This window comes from Erythrolamprus reginae, chromosome 11 (genome assembly GCF_031021105.1).
Source record: "Erythrolamprus reginae isolate rEryReg1 chromosome 11, rEryReg1.hap1, whole genome shotgun sequence".
NCBI lineage: Eukaryota > Metazoa > Chordata > Lepidosauria > Squamata > Dipsadidae > Erythrolamprus > Erythrolamprus reginae.
Window position 1 is genome coordinate 35175165 of NC_091960.1, and position 18789 is coordinate 35193953.

Below are 18789 nucleotides of genomic sequence, written 5' to 3' on the forward strand. Positions count from 1 at the left end.
GAAAAGTTCATAAGTAGATGCATTTTTAGGTAGAGGTACCACTGTATATATGTATCTCAATGCATATACCGTAAAGCAGTGATGTTGAATTTTTTTTCCTTGGGTGCCGAAAGTGCATGCCTGCATGCTATCGCGCATTCGTGAGTGCCCACGCCCATAATTCAATGCCTGGGGAAGGCAAAAATGCCTTCCCCCGCCTCTCCGGAGACCCTCTGGAGGCCAGAAATGGCTCATTTCTCAATTCCTGGTAGGCCCGATAGGCTCATTTTTTACCCTCCCCTTCTCTGGAGGATGGGGGAGATCAAAAGTGCCCTCCCGCATCCCTCCTGCAGGCCCTCTGGAAGCCGAAAACATGCTTCAGGAGCCTCTGTGCAAGCCAAAAACCAGCTGGCCAGCGTGCTGGAGTTGAACTAGGGCAACAGCAGATATGGCTCATGCGTGCCATAGGTTCACCCTCACTGCCTTAAAGTATATCAATAGTTACACAATTCCTTTCTCAATTATTTTCTGCTACGCCCCCCCTAGGAAGAAGTGAACATTTCGCACATCCCCAACTCTCCGCCGGGACAATTGTTTGCAATTTTTGGCACGCTTTCGCTGAAAAAACTCAAGTGGTTTATCAGCCTGATTGGGGTGTAATATGTTTAAGTGACGCCTTAATTTATTTGGCTTCATGCTGTCTGCTGCCAACATTTTTAGACATAGCAAACATCCCGGTCTTTCCTCGTCTCCCGCCATAGTCACAGTGAAGCCAAGCGCTACATACGCTTCATCCTATTGCCTCGTCTTAGCTTTCGGGAGACTTACGTTTGTCTCATGATCTCCGTCTCTCTCCTCCTTTCTTTTCATCCCTGTTAAATATTTTTCCATGGGGTCTCTTAAGGGTTTGCTATCTGAACTTCCTATCTCCTGCTGTGTGCTATTGTCCAGTGCAACCCCCCCCCTACTCCCTGCGGCAAAAAAAGCATTCCCCAGGGTCACACGCCCCCCCTGGCATTGCTTCACCTCCCCCACCTGGGGGTCCCATTCCACTATTTGAGAAACACTGGCTTAGATGAACGGACTTATTTCCTGCTTTGCTGAATATATTTTAATATAGTTAATAATAATAATAATAATAATAATAATAATAATAATTTATTAGATTTGTATGCTGCCCCTCTCCGAAGACTCGGGGCAGCTCACAACAACAATAAACAATTTAGTACAAATCCAATAATAATAATAATAATAATAATAATAATTATTATTATTATTATTTATTAGATTTGTATGCCACCCCTCTCCGAAGACTCGGGGCAGCTCACAACAACAATAAACAATTTAGTACAAATCCAATAATAATAATAATAATAATAATTTATTAGATTTGTATGCCGTCCCTCTCCGAAGACTCAGGGCGGCTCACAACAATAATCAAAGACAATATAAGATTGCAACAAATCTAATATTAAATATTAAATTATAATATTATTGAAAGAGAAAGATATATAAAACCCCAACAATTAAAAACCATGCAACACATACATACCAAAACATAAAATATAAAAGCCTTGGGGAGGTGTCTCAGTTCCCCCATGCCTGGCGATATAGGTGGGTCTTGAGTAATTTGCAAAATACAAGGAGGGTGGGGGCCGTTCTAATCTCCGGGGGGAGTTGATTCCAGAGGCCCGGGCCCACCACAGAGAAGGCTCTTCCCTGGGGCCCACCAAATGACATTGTTTGGTCGACGGGACCCGGAGAAGGCCAACTCTGTGGGACCTTATCGGCCGCTGGGATTCGTGCGGTAGAAGGTGGTTCCGGAGGTATTCTGGTCCACTGCCATGTAGGGCTTTAAATTAAAAACTCAAGCTAAAAACCACTATTATTTAAAAACAGTCAATACTACCCAATCATACCACACATAAATCTTACTAGTCAACAAGGGAATGCATCAATTACCCCATGCCTGGCGAGTCTACGGAGAGGGGCGGCATACAAATCTAAATAATAATAATAATAATAATAATAATAATAATAATAATAATAATAATAATAATAATCAGGCATGGGGGAATTGAAACATCTCCCCCTGGGCACGTTTAATTTATATATGGTATGCTTGTGTGTGTGTCTGTTAGTATATGGGGTTTTTTAAATCTTTAAAATTTTAAATTGTTTGATTACTTATGATTTGTTTCTACATGTTGTGAGCCGCCCCGAGTCTTCGGAGAGGGGCGGCATACAAATCTAAGTAATAAATAAATAAATAAATAATAAATAATAAGTAGGTAGGTCAGAGTCTTGCGGAAGGTGAGATGGGGGGGGCAGTTCGAATCTCTGCTGCCATCTTGATATTTTTTTATTCCCCCCCAAAAAAGATGTTATTTTTGATTCATAAAGGGTGAAAAAAGTTTTTTCCAAACTCTTGCTCAACCATTATTTGATTCTCTGCTGAAAACGGAGGATTGCAGAGAGCGTAACACCCATTGTAGGCATTTCTTTGTTTTTTGTTGGGGGCTGTTATTCTCCCCCCCCCATGTGGCTTGCAAAAGTCCTCTTTGTTGCGTTGTCAGTTGTCTGTTGCTGCACAACAGCAGTGTTCCCTTCCACAGGGACAAGGTCAAATGGATTTTGCTAAGAGCAGCAGGTTACTTATTTACTTTGTCCTGCAGTGAAAGGTCCTGAATTTTCTCTTTTCCCATCATTTATTTTTGTTTGTTCTCAGGCCAGGGGGAAAAAAACATAAAATAAAAATAAAACCAGTTTGGGTGTTCTTAAAAAAATAATGTGTGTTAGAGCAGCCATCAAGCGAGCCAAGATTTTCCTTCCCAAAGATAGAAAGGGGAACTTCTATGCCAAGATTTTCTCTTTTGGCTTCGTTTATCCCTTTGAATTATTTCTGGAAATAAATCGGATCTAGTAGGCTCTGAAACAGTTTCGCTTCTGTTTGGGAACAAAATGGAAAAGGTAGGATAAATCCATAATCCAAAATTCAAATCTGGGTATTAATATTAGGCCCTCTGCGGTTAGGTCCCACAGAGTCGGCCTTCTACATGTCCTGTCAACTGGACAATGTCATTTGGCGGGACCCTAGGGGAAGAGCCTTCTCTGTGGGGGCCCCGGCCCTCTGGAATCAGCTTTTTGGTTTACAGAGGGCCTCCGAGGGAATGGGGGAGAGCAGTTTTGCCTTTTCCAGGCTCCTAGAGCAGTGGTTTTTAACTTGAATGTTGGGATCCCTTTGGGGGTTGAATGACCATTTTATAGGGGTCACCTAAGACGATGGGAAAACCCAAATTCTCCACAGTGTTTTATTATTTATTTATTTGTTTGTTTGTTTATTTATTTATTTGTTCTTTGTCCAATATACAATACATATGGAAGAGAATAGACATTAAGTAATGAGAGAATATATATGAGAGAATATATATGATATAAGAGATAAGGATAGAATATACATGGTATATATATATAATATATATATATATATATAGAGAGAGAGATAAAGAGAGAATATATATGATATATGAGATAAGGAAAGACAATTGGACAGGGGACGATAGGCACATCAGTGCACTTATATACGCCCCTTACTGGCCTCTTAGGAACCTAGAGAGGTCAATCGTGGAGAGTCTAAGGGAGAAGTGTTGGGGGTTGGGAGTTGACACTATTGAGTCCGGTAATGAGTTCCACGCTTCGACAACTCGATTGTTAAAGTCATATTTTTTACAGTCAAGTTTGGAGCGGTTAATATTAAGTTTGAATCTGTTGTGTGCTCTTGTGTTGTTGCGGTTGAAGCTGAAGTAGTCGTTGACCGGAAGGACGTTGCAGCATATGATCTTGTGGGTAATACTTAAGTCATGTTTTAGGCGCCACAGTTCTAAGCTTTCAAGACCCAGGATTGTTAGTCTATTTTCGTAGGGTATTCTGTTTCGAGTGGAGGAGTGAAGGGCTCTTCTGGTGAAATATCTTTGGACGTTTTCGATAGTGTTGATGTCTGAAATGTGGTGTGGGTTCCAGACAGATGAGCTGTATTTGAGGATGGGTCTGGCATAGGTTTTGTATAGTGTTAAGGACTAAAGCTTCTATTCTGGCGCCTTCGAACATATTTTTACAATCCGACCAATCAGGTGTTGGCAGTTGGGGTGTCCCTCTGATCTTCCTTGGAGAATTGGCGCTAGACTTATGGTTGGGGCTCACCACCACATGAGAAACTGTATTAAGAGGTCGCGGCATTATAAAGGTTGAGAACCTCTGCTCTAGAGCCTGGGGAGGGTGAAAAAAAGGCCTACCGGGCCCACCAGAAGTTGGGAAGTGGGCCATTTCTGGCCACCAGAGAGCCTCCAAGGGGAGGGGGAGGCCATTTTCACCCCCTCCAGGTATCAAATTATGGGTGTGGGCACTCGTGCATGAAGGGTAGCGCACACCCTCGGCACCCGTGGGAAAAAAGGTTCAGCACCAGTGGTTTAGGACAATGTGTGATCGAGGTTTCTAAACTGAAGAAGGAATGGTTTCATATTGGTGAGCTGGGAATGCTGGGAATATGTTACTTATTATTTATTATTATTTTATTTATTTATTAATCAGATTTGTATGCCGCCCCTCTCCGCAGCCTCGGGGCGGCTCACAGCAATAATAATGCAATGTAAACAAATCTAATATTTAAGTTAATTTAAAACCCCAATTTAGAAACCAATCATACATATTAACATACCGTGCATAAATTTTATAAGCTTAGGGGGAGGGAAAGTCTCAATTCCCCCATGCCTGACGACAGAGGTGGGTTTTAAGGAGCTTACGAAAGGCAAGGCTGCCGCCCCGAGTCTACGGAAAGGGGCGGCATACAAATCTAATAAATAAATAAATAAAATAAATAAATAAATAAAGAAGGGTGGGGGCAACTCTGATATCTGGGGGGAGTTGGTTCCAAAGGGTCAGGGCCGCCACAGAGAAGGCTCTTCCCCTGGGTCCCGCCAAACGACATTGTTTAGTTGACGGGACCCGGAGAAGGTCAACTCTGTGGGACCTAACTGGTCGCTGGGATTCGTGCGGCAGAAGGCGGTCCCGGAGATATTCCTAACATCTGGACAGCATTGATTTGGGGAAAACTTGGGTATGTGCACGCTTACCTGAAAGTAAATTCCAAGGGTCTTTAATAAGGTTTTCATTCTTTTGACTTTATGTCAGTGAAAGTGTATTAACTACACCTAGTTCTTAAGACAATACTGGCATATAATTGAAGGCTGCAGCCCAAGTTACAAACTCAACGAACTTGTGGTTCAAAGAATATGTTTCTTGTGATCTTGAGATGAGATTAATTATACAAAATAATCCTTTGAAGTGTATTTCATCTACATTGCATTTCAAGGGAAAGTTGTGTGTGAACCTCTGTGTGGTAAAGATAATTATGATGAAGATGGGCGGTTGAGAAATTTGATATACAGTATAAGTAAATAATATGTGCAGAGAGTATGACACACAATGATTTGGGCTTGTTCTATGGTTATTCCATTTTGGTTTAATATTAATGTTATTGTTGAAAGGATTTGGGGAAAAAGAACTCAATCTGAGCATTGTATTGGCAGTTTTGTGTTAGCAAAAACTTCAGAAGAAAAGGATTTAGGGGTCGTGATTTCTGACAGTCTCAAAATGGGAGAACAGTGCAGGTCACGCGGTAAGGAAAACGAGTAGAATGCTTGGCTGCATAGCTAGAGGTATAACAAGCAGGAAGAGGGAGATTGTGATCCTGCTGTATAGAGCGCTGGTGAGACCACATTTGGAATAATACTGTGTCCAGTTCTGGAGACCTCACCAAAAAAAACATATTGACAAAATTGAATGGGTCCAAAGACGGGCTACAAGAATGGTGGAAGGTCTTAAGCACAAAACATATCAGGAAAGACTTAATGAACTCAATCTGTATAGTCTGGAGGACAGAAGGAAAAGGGGGGACATGATTGAAACATTTAAATATGTGAAAGGGTTCAATAAGGTTCAGGAGGGAAGTGTTTTTAATAGGAAAGTGAACAGAAGAACAAGGGGGCACAATCTGAAGTTAGTTGGGGGAAAGATCAAAAGCAACATGAGAAAATATTATTTTACTGAAAGAGTAGTAGATCCTTGGAACAAACTTCCAGCAGACGTGGTTGGTCAATCCACAGTCACTGAATTTAAACATGCCTGGGATAATTTAAACATGCCTGAGATATATATGCATCCTAAAGTACAATACAGGAAATAGTATAAGGGCAGACTAAATGCACCATAAGGTCTTTTTCTGCCATCAATCTTCGATATTTCTATGTTTCTAAACACAGTTTAAAATATTAACGAGAGGTTGAGTTACTATGTACAAAAAAACCTGAGGAAAAAATGGAATACTTTGGATTTTTTAAGGGTAGAATATGGTAACAAAATTTATTTAAAACTACTAAAAATTACTGAGCTTTCGTCAATCCCTATTGACTTATTAAAATCACCATTGAAGAAACATTTGCTTTTATATAATGCCACTTAATTTGGTCAATGACCATATATCTATATCTATCTGTATCTATATATCTATATCTATATCTATATCTATATCTATCTATCTATCTATCTATCTATCTATCTATCTATCTATCTATCTATCTATCTATCTATCTAACATGTTTTTGCTGAATATTTAAAATTAAGGGGAAATATATATATATGTGTATAACATGTTTTTGCTGAATTTGTTTTTAAAATTAAGGGAGACTAGGATAGCGCTATTTCGGCCTTGTTCTGGCTTCATCAGCTAGCCACATGGTGTGGATCTGTTTAGAAATATTAAGGTGTGAAAAATATAAAAATCAATTAAACAAAAGAATCAAGCGGGCTCTTTGCTAGAGAACAGCAATACCTTTTATGGCTGCAACAGCTACCTATCTAAGGACGATAATCATCATAATAATGCAGTCATAATAATAAATTACAGCCACACAAACCGCACGTCGCATTTGTTTATTTATTTGTCCATCCATTCATCCGACTTCTATGCCTCCTAATCCCATAGAATTCTGGTTCAGTGAGATTACTGGTCCTCTGAATACAACAGGCCCCATAGCTTCATTCATTATCCATAACCTGCATCGAGAGGTGCCTATCTAGGAAGGAACGCAGGACTCTATTTATTCTTTTTTTGTGTGTGTGGCCGTTTCATTGGTTTCTCTACCCCTCCACCCCCCACCCCCACCCCTGAGGCAATATATACACCTAAAAGGAAAAAGCCGTTTTCAGCTGTGGCCCAACTCCCGACCCGTAGCCAAGCCGGCCACGCGCCTTTCCGTACCAGCCTCTCACACCTCGCCGGACCTCACCTGTCGGGGCGAGGGAGGGCGTGGCCTCCCCAGCCCCTTCCCAGCCGGACTACAAGTCCCGTCATGCCGTGCGCCGGCCGTCCTCCTCGCTTTCTTTCTCCCTCTCTCTCGCTTGCTCGCAGGAGCCCGGGGCTTCCGGCGGCGAGGACCTTGAGCCTCTGAGGGACTGTGCGCGGCGGCGGTCCCGGGAGACTCCGGAGACGGAAGGAGGCGAGGCCGGGAGAGAGCCCCGATGAGCCGGCTGCTCTCCGCCTTCTCAGGTGCGTGAACCAAGTTCGGTCCGGACTGACTCCAGACTCGCCCCTCCCAAGAGGGGAGGGGTCTTGCGGCGACCCCCCCCTCTCCCTCCTCCACTTCAGCCCAGCTTGACTGGGCGAGGGTCCCCCCCCCGACCTCCCCCCCAAGCCCTGCCTTCCTCCTCCTCTTCCTCCCCCTCCTGCCCTCCCCCAATTCCTCCCATCGCCCCTTCCCCATTCCATTCTTTTGGGAAGCTTCTCCACCGTCTCCTTCTATCTACCCCCCCTTTTGTCTCTCCAACACCCCCCGGGGACTTTGTTTGTTTGTTTGTTTTGTCCAATACACATATGTCACATGTGTATATATACATATACATACATATATATATGTGTGTGTGTGTGTGTGTGTGTGTGTATGTATGTATGTATGTATGTATGTATGTATGTATGTATGTCAAATGGGTTGGGCCTAGAGGCAAAAAGGAGCTGTGACGTTCCTTCAATATACCAGGGTGATCCCACATAATATATGTATGTATGTATATATGTATGTATGTACCGTATGTATGTATGTATGTATATGTAGATTGTTCTGAGTTCGGGTTTTGTCCCGTGTAATATTTTGCATGTCTATGCGACGTTTCGGTGAAATCACATTCACCATCATCAGGCTGAAGTTGTAAGATTCGTGCTGCTGTAAATCTACGAAAACAAATATATATACATACAGAATATAGTTGTCGGCTATGAATAAATTAACTGCCTTGAAATGGCCCTGGATTGGGCCTAGAGGCAAAAAGGAGGTGTGACGTTCCTTCAATATACAAGGGTGATCCGACATAAAAAAACATATACTGTATATACACACACACACACATAGTAAAATACATGATGAAGGTTATAGAGGAGATACTCATAGTAAAATATATCTAAGAAAGAATAGAAAAGAAGGTATAATAATAGAACATATCAATGAAAGAATAGAAGAAGAGATATAGGAATAGAAGAAAGGTATAGGAGATATAGGAGAGCAATAGGACAGGGGACGGAAGGCACTCTAGTGCACTTGTACTCGCCCCTTAGTGACCTATTAGGAATCTGGAGAGATCAACCATGGATAATCTATGGGTATAGTGTTGGGGGTTTTGAGATGACACTATGGAGTCCGGTAATGAGTTCCACACTTCGACAACTCGGTTACTGAAGTCATATTTTTTACAGTCAAGTTTGGAGCGGTTAATATTAAGTTTAAATCTGTTGTGTGCTCTTGTGTTGTGGTTGAAGCTGAAGTAGTCACCGACAGCAATAGTACTTAGATCATGTTTAAGGCGTCTTAGTTCTAGGCTTTCTAGGCCCAGGATTGTAAGTCTAGTCTTGTAGGTTATTCTGTTTCGAGTGGAGGGGTGAAGGGCTCTTCTGGTGAAGTATCTCTGGACATTTTCAAGGGTGTTAATGTCTGAGATGCGATATGGGTTCCAAACAGATGAGCTGTATTCGAGGATGGGTCTGGCGAAAGTTTTGTAAGCTCTGATAAGCAGTATGAGATTGCCACAGCAGAAGCTACGTAGGATTAGGTTGACAATTCTTGAAGCCTTCTTGGCTACGTTGTTGCAGTGGGCTTTGGCACTTAGATCTTTAGTTATTAGTATACCAAGGTCTTTAACCGAGTGGGGATTGTCTGTGATAATTTGATTATTCAATTCGTATTTGGAGTTCAGATTCTTTTTCCCAATGTGTAGGACAGAGCATTTGCTAGTTGAGATTTGGAGTTTTTTATTTATTTATTTTATTTATTATTTAGATTTGTATGCCATGTGTTGGACCGTTCAGAAACAGAGTTCAGGTCTTTTTGGAGAGTAGTTGTGTTACTGGTGGTGTTGAAGAGTTTTACATCGTCGGCAAAGAGGACCAACCTGTCTCTCTTTTATCTCACATATCTTTTCTTCCTTTCTTATATCTTCTCCTCTATTTTTATATCTTTTCTTCTATCCGTTTCTTTATATATACAGTATTACTACATGCCTATTCTCTTCAATGTGTATTGTGTATTGTGTATAAACTCAGAAAGGGCAGGAGAGGGCCGCCGGTTCTTGGCTGTGTGCCTGATGGGCTTTGTAGTGCCAGGCATCTATGAAAGGGTGGTGGGTGTCTGGGGAGGGGGTGTGTGTATGTTTGTGCAGGATTTGTAGTCCACATGGGAAATGGAATCCAAGGCACATCCAGAAAGTAGTAGGTGTGTATTTTTTTGGGGGGGGAGGGGAGGATGAATTGTAGCACAAAGCATCCGGAAAGTGGTGTATATGTATATATATGTACTGGGAAGTATTGTAATGCAGCCCAAGACATCCAGAAAGTGGTATGTGTATTTTGGGGGTGGGGGTAAATTATAGCACAAAGCATCCAGAAATTGGTGCATGTGTGTATGTATGTATGTTTTCATAGATTTTCATGGGTACAGGTATGAGGGTTTGGAAGAAACAGGAAGAAACCTGAATATGCCAAGACCTTGTCATATATAGAGAGAAACATAGAAACATAGAAGACTGACAGCAGAAAAAGACCTCCTGGTCCATCTAGTCTGCCCTTATACTATTTCCTGTATTTTATCTTAGGATGGATCTATGTTTATCCCAGGCATGGTTACATTCAGTGACTGGATTTATCAACCATGTCTGCTGGACGTTTGTTCCAAGCATCTACTACTCTTTCAGTAAAATAATATTTTCTTGTGTTGCTTTTGATCTTTCCCCCAACTAACTTCAGATTGTGTCCCCTTGTTCTTGTGTTCACTTTCCTATTAAAAACACTTCCCTCCTGAACCTTATTTAAACCTTTGACATATTTAAATGTTTCGATCATGTCCCCCCTTTCCCTTCTGTCCTCCAGACTCTACAGATTGAGTTCATTAAGTCTCTCCTGATCAGTTTTATTCTTAAGACCTTCCACCATTCTTGTAGCCCGTCTTTGGACCCGTTCAATTTTGTCAATATCTTTTTGTAGGTGAGGTCTCCAGAACTGAACACCGTATTCCAAATGTGGTCTCACCAGCGCTCTATATAGCGGGATCACAATCTCCCTCTTCCTGCTTGTTATACCTCTAGCTATGCAGCCAATCATCCTACTTGCTTTTTCTTGCATTATATATATATGTTATATAATGTATGTACTGTATGTATGCGTGTTTGTATGTACTGGGAAGGTGGGTAAATGTAGCCCAACAGATCCAGAAAGTGGAGTGTGGGAAGTGTAGTTCAAGTGGTATCTATATATGGGGGTGCTGGGTAGGGAAAGAGACTGCTGGAGGGGATTTCTCCTTTGACTTCATAATTGTCAGGATCAGTTTAAGGTTTTTTAGCATGATATATTGGGTTTAGGCTGAATTCTTCAGTTTTTACTTATTTCTGATATGTTATTTTATGTATTCATTTATGTTGTGAGCTGCCCTGAGTCTCCAGAGCAGGGCAGCCTGGAAATCGAATAGATAGATAGGTAGACAGAAAGATAGATGATAGATAGATAGATAGATAGATAGATAGATAGATAGATAGATAGATAGATAGATAGATGATGATAGAAAGTTAGATTATAGGTAGGTAGATAGATAGGTAGATAGGTAGATAGATAGATAGATAGATAGATAGATAGATAGATAGATAGATGATAGGTAGGTAGGTAGGTAGATAGATGATAAGTAGGTAGGTAGGTAGGTAGATGATAGATAGATAGATAGAAAGATAGATGATAGATAGGTAGGTTAGAATAGATGATAGATAGATAGATAGATAGATAGATAGATAGATAGATGATAGATAGAAAGATAGATGATAGATAGGTAGATAGATTATAGATAGATAGATAGATAGATAGATAGATAGATAGATAGATAGACAGACAGACAGACAGACAGACAGATAGATAGATAGATAGATAGATAGGTGATAGATAGATAGATGATAGATAGATAGATAGATAGATAGATAGAAAGATAGATGGTAGGTAGGTAGGTAGATAGATAGATAGATAGATAGATAGATAGATAGATAGATAGATAGATAGATAGATAGAAAGATGATAGAGATAGATAGATAGATAGATAGATAGATAGATAGATAGATAGATAGATAGATAGATAGATAGATAGATATATCGATCTTTGGGATTCACTGCCACAAGTTGGAGTGATGGTCACCCCTTTGGATGGCATGCAAAGAGGGATCTGCATAGATAGGGGAGGATTATGCCACCACCAGTGGCACTGAGTCCAAGGGTCCACATGCTAGTTGCACACTCCTTTCTCAAAGGTGCATGTTAACACAGATTCTGGTCAGAAGAGGAAGCAAAAAAAAATAGTCCCTTCTCCTCTCCTCCACCACATCTGGGCTGCCAGGAGGAACCGAAATGTTGCTTCAAAGGCTGATGGCCTAATCCAGCCCTCTCCTTATTGTCTCCTTCATGCCTTCTAGGCATGTATATCTAAAGGTTAAGTTTCTCTACCTCCCTCCTCTTTTTCTGAGTCAATGCCTCTCCACCTTTTCTCCTTTTTGTATAAGCAGCCCAGCCTTGAATAATAGTGGTTGTTGGGAAATTATTAAAGGTATTTTTAAGTTGTGCAAGACATTGCTTGAGGGGAGGTTACACATTGGCTTTCAAATATCTTCACTGTATTGAATATACTGGTTGTTCTGTCGGGCTTTCTGGTAGAATCCTCCCAAAAATTCACAGGTACAAATTTCAGACACACACACACACACATTTGAAAATTCAAAACAATGTTCTTTATAATGAAAATTCACTTAAACCAAGCCCTCTTTTGGGATAGCCAAGAGCCCTCGTCTCCAAACAAACTGGTAATTTGTACAAGTCCCTTATCAGTTCTGAGGTACTTAGCTTGCAGCTGTAAGGCAATTCACAGTCCTTCTTCTTTCACAAAGTGAAACACACTTTGCTCTGGTTTAGTTTCCAAGCGGGGAAAAATCAGCACACAAAAGGAGAAAATCAGTAAAGCAGTCACGAAACACAAGGATCAGATAATCCTCCACAATGGCCATGACCCCAGCCCCACCCAACCACAGGTGGCCTCATTTTCTTTGATAATAATCTCTCAGTTGTTGCTGCCTATGCATTGCTCTCCGCATGCGTGGCTGTATCATTAACTCTTATTCTGAATCCAAGGAGGAGCTAGATAATTGATCTCCTTCTGAGCTGTCTGCCACACTCTTCTCCTCCCTGTCACTCATGTCTTCTTGGTCAGAGGAGCCTTCATCAGCAGATTCCACCGGAGGGGGGGGGGGCAAAACAGGCCTGCAGCACGTGGATGTCTCCCCCACATCCACAGTCCTTGGGGCAGGAGCAGGGCCAGAGCTAACCACAACACTGGTTATATATTTTTTAAAGTTATTGAAAAGAATAGCTGAAGAAAAAAATTTGGGGACATGCTAGAAATAAGCCCATGGCATGCCTGGTGTGCTATGTCATTGAAAACTTTAAAGTACTAATAGTACTTTAGTAGTACTAGTACTATTGTACTAAGCCGGTGTTTCCCAGTGTGGTACGTGTACCCCCAGGGCTACGGGAAGACTTTGGTGGAGGTATGTGTTCAGAAAAAAGTTCTGAAATACATCTTGCCTTTTCCAACTTCATATTTATGTGAAGTTGTTTTTTCAGCATTTGTAGACATGAAGTCGAAAAAAAGGAACAGACTAACCGCATCTCAGATTAAAATTAACAACCAGGGAACCAAATTATGACGATCTGTCATCTCAGCACAAACAATTTCATCCTTCTCATTGATCCAAATAAATGTTATTTATAATATATCTTTTATTTATATTTTATTATGAATCATTTTATTTTCCGTTTATTATTATTTCGTGTACGTACCAAAAAAACCAAAAACATTTTAATTGTTATTAATAATAATAATAATAATAATAATTTATTAGATTTGTATGCCGCCCCTCTCCGAAGACTCGAATAGAATAGAATACTATTTATTTATTTATTTATTTATTTATTTATTTATTTATTTATTTATTTATTTATTTATTTATTTATTTATTTTAGACTGCAGGGAGAAATGGCTGAACTGTTGGGCTGAATGAAAACTTCATTTCAGGATACAGATTGTAAATTATTATTATTATTATTTAGTAGATATGTATGCCACCCCTCTCCGTAGACTCGGGGCGGCTCACAACAATAACAAGAACAATGCAAGAACAAACCTAATAATTTAAAAAACACTAAAAAACCCATTATTAAAAGCAAACATACACACAAACATACCATATATAAACTGTATAGGCCTGGGGGAGATGTCTCAGTTCCCCCATGCCTGATGGCAGAGATGGGTCTTAAGAACTTTACGAAAGGCAAGGAGGGTGGGGGCAGTTCTAATCTCCGGGGGGAGCTGGTTCCAGAGGGTCGAGGCCGCCACAGAGAAGGCTCTTCTCCTGGGTCCCGCCAAATGACATTGTTTAGTCGACGGGACCCGGAGAAGGCCAACTCTGTGGGACCTAACCGGTCGCTGGGATTCATGCTTTTGAGTTCACTTAATGAACTCAATCTGTATAGTCTGGAGGACAGAAGGAAAAGGGGGGACATGATCGAAACATTTAAATATGTTAAAGGGTTAAATAAGGAGGGAAGTGTTTTTAATAGGAAAGTGTACCCAAGAACAAGGGGGCACAATCTGAAGTTAGTTGGGGGAAAGATCAAAAGCAACATGAGAAAATATTATTTTACTGAAAGAGTAGTAGATCCTTGGAACAAACTTCCAGCAGACGTGGTTGGTAAATCCACAGTAACTGAATTTAAACATGCCTGGGGTAAACATAGATCCATCCTAAGATAAAATACAGGAAATAGTGTAAGGGCAGACTAGATGGACCAGGAGGTCTTTTTCTGCCATCAGTCTTCTATGTTAGTCTGCCATTAACTCTTCCCCATCCCAAATCCTTCATTGATTTTCATACCTCGCCAAAATAGGGGAGGGGACCCAGAGGCGAGCTCATCTTTATCGTTTTACCCTTGGTTGCTTTGTGGGAGAAAAAATGCAGTAATGGGTTTAAGTAAATGGACACGCATGTTAAATAGGTCAAGGCATGAGACCTCCTGCTGCCTATGTGCTGAAAATCAAGAATGAAAATAATTACAGTGATTAAGCAGGAGTAAGTGTAGCTTTCTCCTAGATTAGTTTTCTCTAACTTGGTGTCCTCTGTGTATTTCAAATTGTAGGTATTATCCTCCCATATTGATAAGATGCTGAGGTTTTTTTAGTTGCCTGTTTTGGAAAATTCATGATAGGTTGTATAAGAAAGAAAGTAGGGCAATAGTAGAGAAGAAATGTGGATTGTCAGACAGAATCTAAAAGGACTATACTTTGTTACCGTATCTTTTCTTTCTTTAAAAAAAATATTTAGAAAAGAAATACAAAAGTACTGTATACAGTATCGTTACAGCTATACATATGGAGTCGTTTCATAAGAAGAGAAACTTACAAACAGTTAAAGAACAAGAGAGATGTCCTTGTCCTCTCTTCACTATCTTATTCTTACTGGCGTCTTACTATCTTTTGTGCAGAGCCTTCTCTGTGGAGGCCCCGGCCCTCCGGAACCAACTCCCCCCAGAGATTAGAATTGCCCCCTCCCTCCTCGCCTTTCGTAAGCTCCTTAAAACCCACCTCTATCGTCAGGCATGGGGAAACTGAGATATTCTTTCCCCCTAGGCCTTTACAATTTATGCATGGTATGTTTGTATGTATGTTTGGTATTATAAATAAGAGTTTTTTAGTTGTTTTAGTATTGGATTGTTACATGTTGTTTTATCACAGTTGTTAGCCGCCCCGAGTCCACGGAGAGGGGCGGCATACAAATCCAATAAATAAATAAATAAGTAGTCCATATCGTATCGTATAAATGTTTACGATCTTATTGCAATTTTATCATCTTGATAAAGATTCTTATTTTTAAGTAATTTTATATTATAGTTGATATAGTTCACCTTCATAAATTAGCTCATCCATAGTTTTAGTCGTTTATATTTGCCCACTCTTTAATCTCTATTATATCTCTGTTATACCTTCCTGTCGCTACATATTTTCCATAAAACACCCCTATGTGAATGTGTTTATTTTATTTTATTCTATTTTTGCTTAGCCAGTTGTACAATTCATCCCATACTTTAAAATATTCCTTTTCTTTTATTTTCATCGTTAGTCGGTTCATTTCTGATTGTATCTTTTCATAGGTTAACATTAGTAGTCTTGGATTACAGTACTCAGATTTTCCATTTAAGCTAGATAAACAATAGAAGGGAAAAATCTGTAGTTTAATTGATAAAAGCAAAGGGTATTTATTGCAGTAAACAGAATTGTATGTTCGTGGTACATAGCTCTTGTTAGGTTTTGGTCTTTGTATTCCTTTGAACGATGATAAATTAAGTCATTTAAGTGAAATTCTAGTGAGATAGCTAAGCAAAGTCTGTGGCTTTGGCACAACCAAAGTGATTTAAAGTATTGTGGCATAAATGTATGCTAATTCATTTTTTTTTTAATGCAGAGGAAAGAAAGATGGGTTACATGAACGTTTCAATAGATATCTGAAACGGTGAACTGTTAAGCATAAAACGTATCAGGAAAGACTCAATGAACTCAATCTGTATAGTCTGGAGGACAGAAGGGAAAGGGGGGACATGATCGAAACATTTAAATATGTCAAAGGGTTAAATAAGGTACAGGAGGGAAGTGTTTTTAATAGGAAAGTGAACACAAGAACAAGGAGACACAATCTGAAGTTAGTTGGGGGAAAGATCAAAAGCAACGTGAGGAAATATTATTTTACTGAAAGAGTAGTAGATCCCTGGAACAAACTTCCAGCAGACGTGGTCGGTAAATCCACAGTAACTGAATTTAAACATGCCTGGGATAAACATATATCCATCCTAAGATAAAATACAGGAAATAGTATAAGGGCAGACTAGATGGACCAGGAGGTCTTTTTCTGCCGTCAGTCTTCTATGTTTCTTAAATTTTATTTATTTATTTATTCAATTTTCATGCCGCCCTTCTCCTTAGACTCAGGGCGGCTTACAACATGTTAGCAATAGCACTTTTTTAACAGAGCAGGTGCAAAATAAATAAATGAAATTGATGTAAAGCCTCACCAGGATAAGTTTGAATATTAGAAATAAGGCAACACAATTCAATGTACGTAGAAATAAAGTTTCCATTTGTAAGAGGAAGGATTTTTTTTTAGGTCTGAATGCTTAGTAAACAAATATATATAGACTCCCCCAAATTAGGAAAAAAATACACCTTACTGTTGCAAAAGTTAATATTAAACATACTGAAAATTGTATAACTGTACTGAAAATATATACGCACTTGAATAATATTTACTTTAGATAAGCATATACAGAATTATAACTATTAACTCTTGTAGCATCCTGTTGATTTTTGTTAGTGTGAAAGAGAGCGTAGGTGTAGCTCTGCAGTTGAAATTGGTGGCACTTCACAGTCGCCCAAATTGTGACCTCTAATGGCTGCAGCTCTCTGTTGAACGTGGCAACAGTCTTCTGCAAGAGCAATTTTATTTATTTATTATTTATTTTATTTGTTTGTTTTGTCCAATACACAATAATACACAATGAGGGTTACAGAGGATATAATCAGGTAGAATGTATGAAAGGGGGAATAGAGGAGAAAATAAAGGAGTGAAATATAACTATGAGAGAATAGCAGAAAAAGATATTATTATTATTATTATTATTATTATTATTATTATTATTAATTAGATTTGTATGCCGCCCCTCTCCGAAGACTCACAACAGTAATGAAAACAATACAGTAGTGGAACAAATCTAATATTAAAAAACATATAAAACCCTATCATTATTTTTTTTTAAAACCAAACAGCTCATTCATACCAAACATAAAACAAAGTATAAAAAAGCCTGGGGAAAAGGTGTCTCAATAGGTATAGAAGAGAAGATATAGGAGATATAGGAGAGACAGTAGGACAGGGGACGGTATCCCTCTTTCTGATGCAAAGAAAAAAAGGTGGGGGAATAAATATAGTCTGGGATTGTAGCAGCCACATAGTGTGAACAACTTGCTTTTCTAACTGTTTGTCATTGTCACTGATTAGAGAGAATCTTCTCATAAGGGTGGTTGCTTAGTACTGTTGTTTGGGGCTAATAGTAATGATGTCACAAATGCTTTAAGCCAGAGGTCTTCAAACTTGGCAACTTTTTAAGACTTGTGGACTTCAATTTTGGACCATAATTGGACTTGTGGAACATAACGTCAACAGGTCTTCAAATTGCCAAGTTAGGGGACCCCCTGTTTTAAGCAGTTGGACATAAGCAGAAAAAGAAATATTTCACTCCCCCAAAACTTGTTGCTATATTTTGAAAAACTATCGAAAGACCTCATGTCATTTATGACAAAGAACCCTCCCTAGGTAATAGGAGGTTTGTGTGTTAGGTTGGATTTTATGGCATGAATTAAGGGATTGCAGTAGAATGAAAGGGAATATCCATGGCACAGAGGTGGGTTTCGGCAGGTTCTGTCCAGTTCTGGAGAACCGGTAGCGGAAATTTTGAGTAGTTCAGAGAACTGGTACATACCACCTCTGACTGGGTCCCATCTATGCTTTGCCTCCCGAGTCCCAGCTGATCGAGAGGAAATGGGGATTTTATTTATTTATTTATTAATCAGATTTGTATGCCGCCCTTCTCCGCAGACTCGGGGCGGCTAACAACAATAAAAAGACAATGTAAACAAATCTAATATTAAAAATAATCTAAAAAACCCCAATTTAAAGAACCGATCATACATACAAACATACCATGTATAAATTCTATAAGCCTAGGGGGAAGGGAAAATTTCAATTCCCCCATGCCTGACGACAGAGGTGGGTTTTGAGGAGCTTACGAAAGGCAAGGAGGGTGGGGGCAACTCTGATATCTGGCGGGAGTTGGTTCCAGAGGGTTGGGGCTGCCACAGAGAAGGCTCTTCCCCTGGGTCCCGCCAGACGACATTGTTTAGTCGACGGGACCCAGAGAAGGCCAACTCTGTGGGACCTAACTGGTCGCTGAGATTTGTGCGGCAGAAGGCGGTCCCGGAGATATTCTGGTCCGATGCCATGAAGGGCTTTATAGGTCATAACCTGCCCCTGGAATGGGGAAGGAATGGAGATTTCACAGTATCCTTCCCCTGCCATGCCCAGCAA

The 18789-nt window shown here is 40.0% G+C and overlaps 1 protein-coding gene across 2 annotated transcripts in view; it reads left to right on the forward strand.

The window, feature by feature from the left end:
• Positions 1-7051: 7051 nt before the first annotated feature.
• The window catches only part of PHACTR4 (phosphatase and actin regulator 4), a 112697-nt gene continuing 100959 nt past the window's right edge, over positions 7052-18789 (forward strand). Inside the window, exon 1 of one of the 2 annotated variants that reach the window (XM_070764447.1) lies at positions 7052-7582. The gene's annotated coding sequence lies outside the window, so the exon portion shown is untranslated. The remainder of the gene's footprint in view (positions 7583-18789) is intronic. The other variant, XM_070764449.1, reaches the window with a different exon arrangement.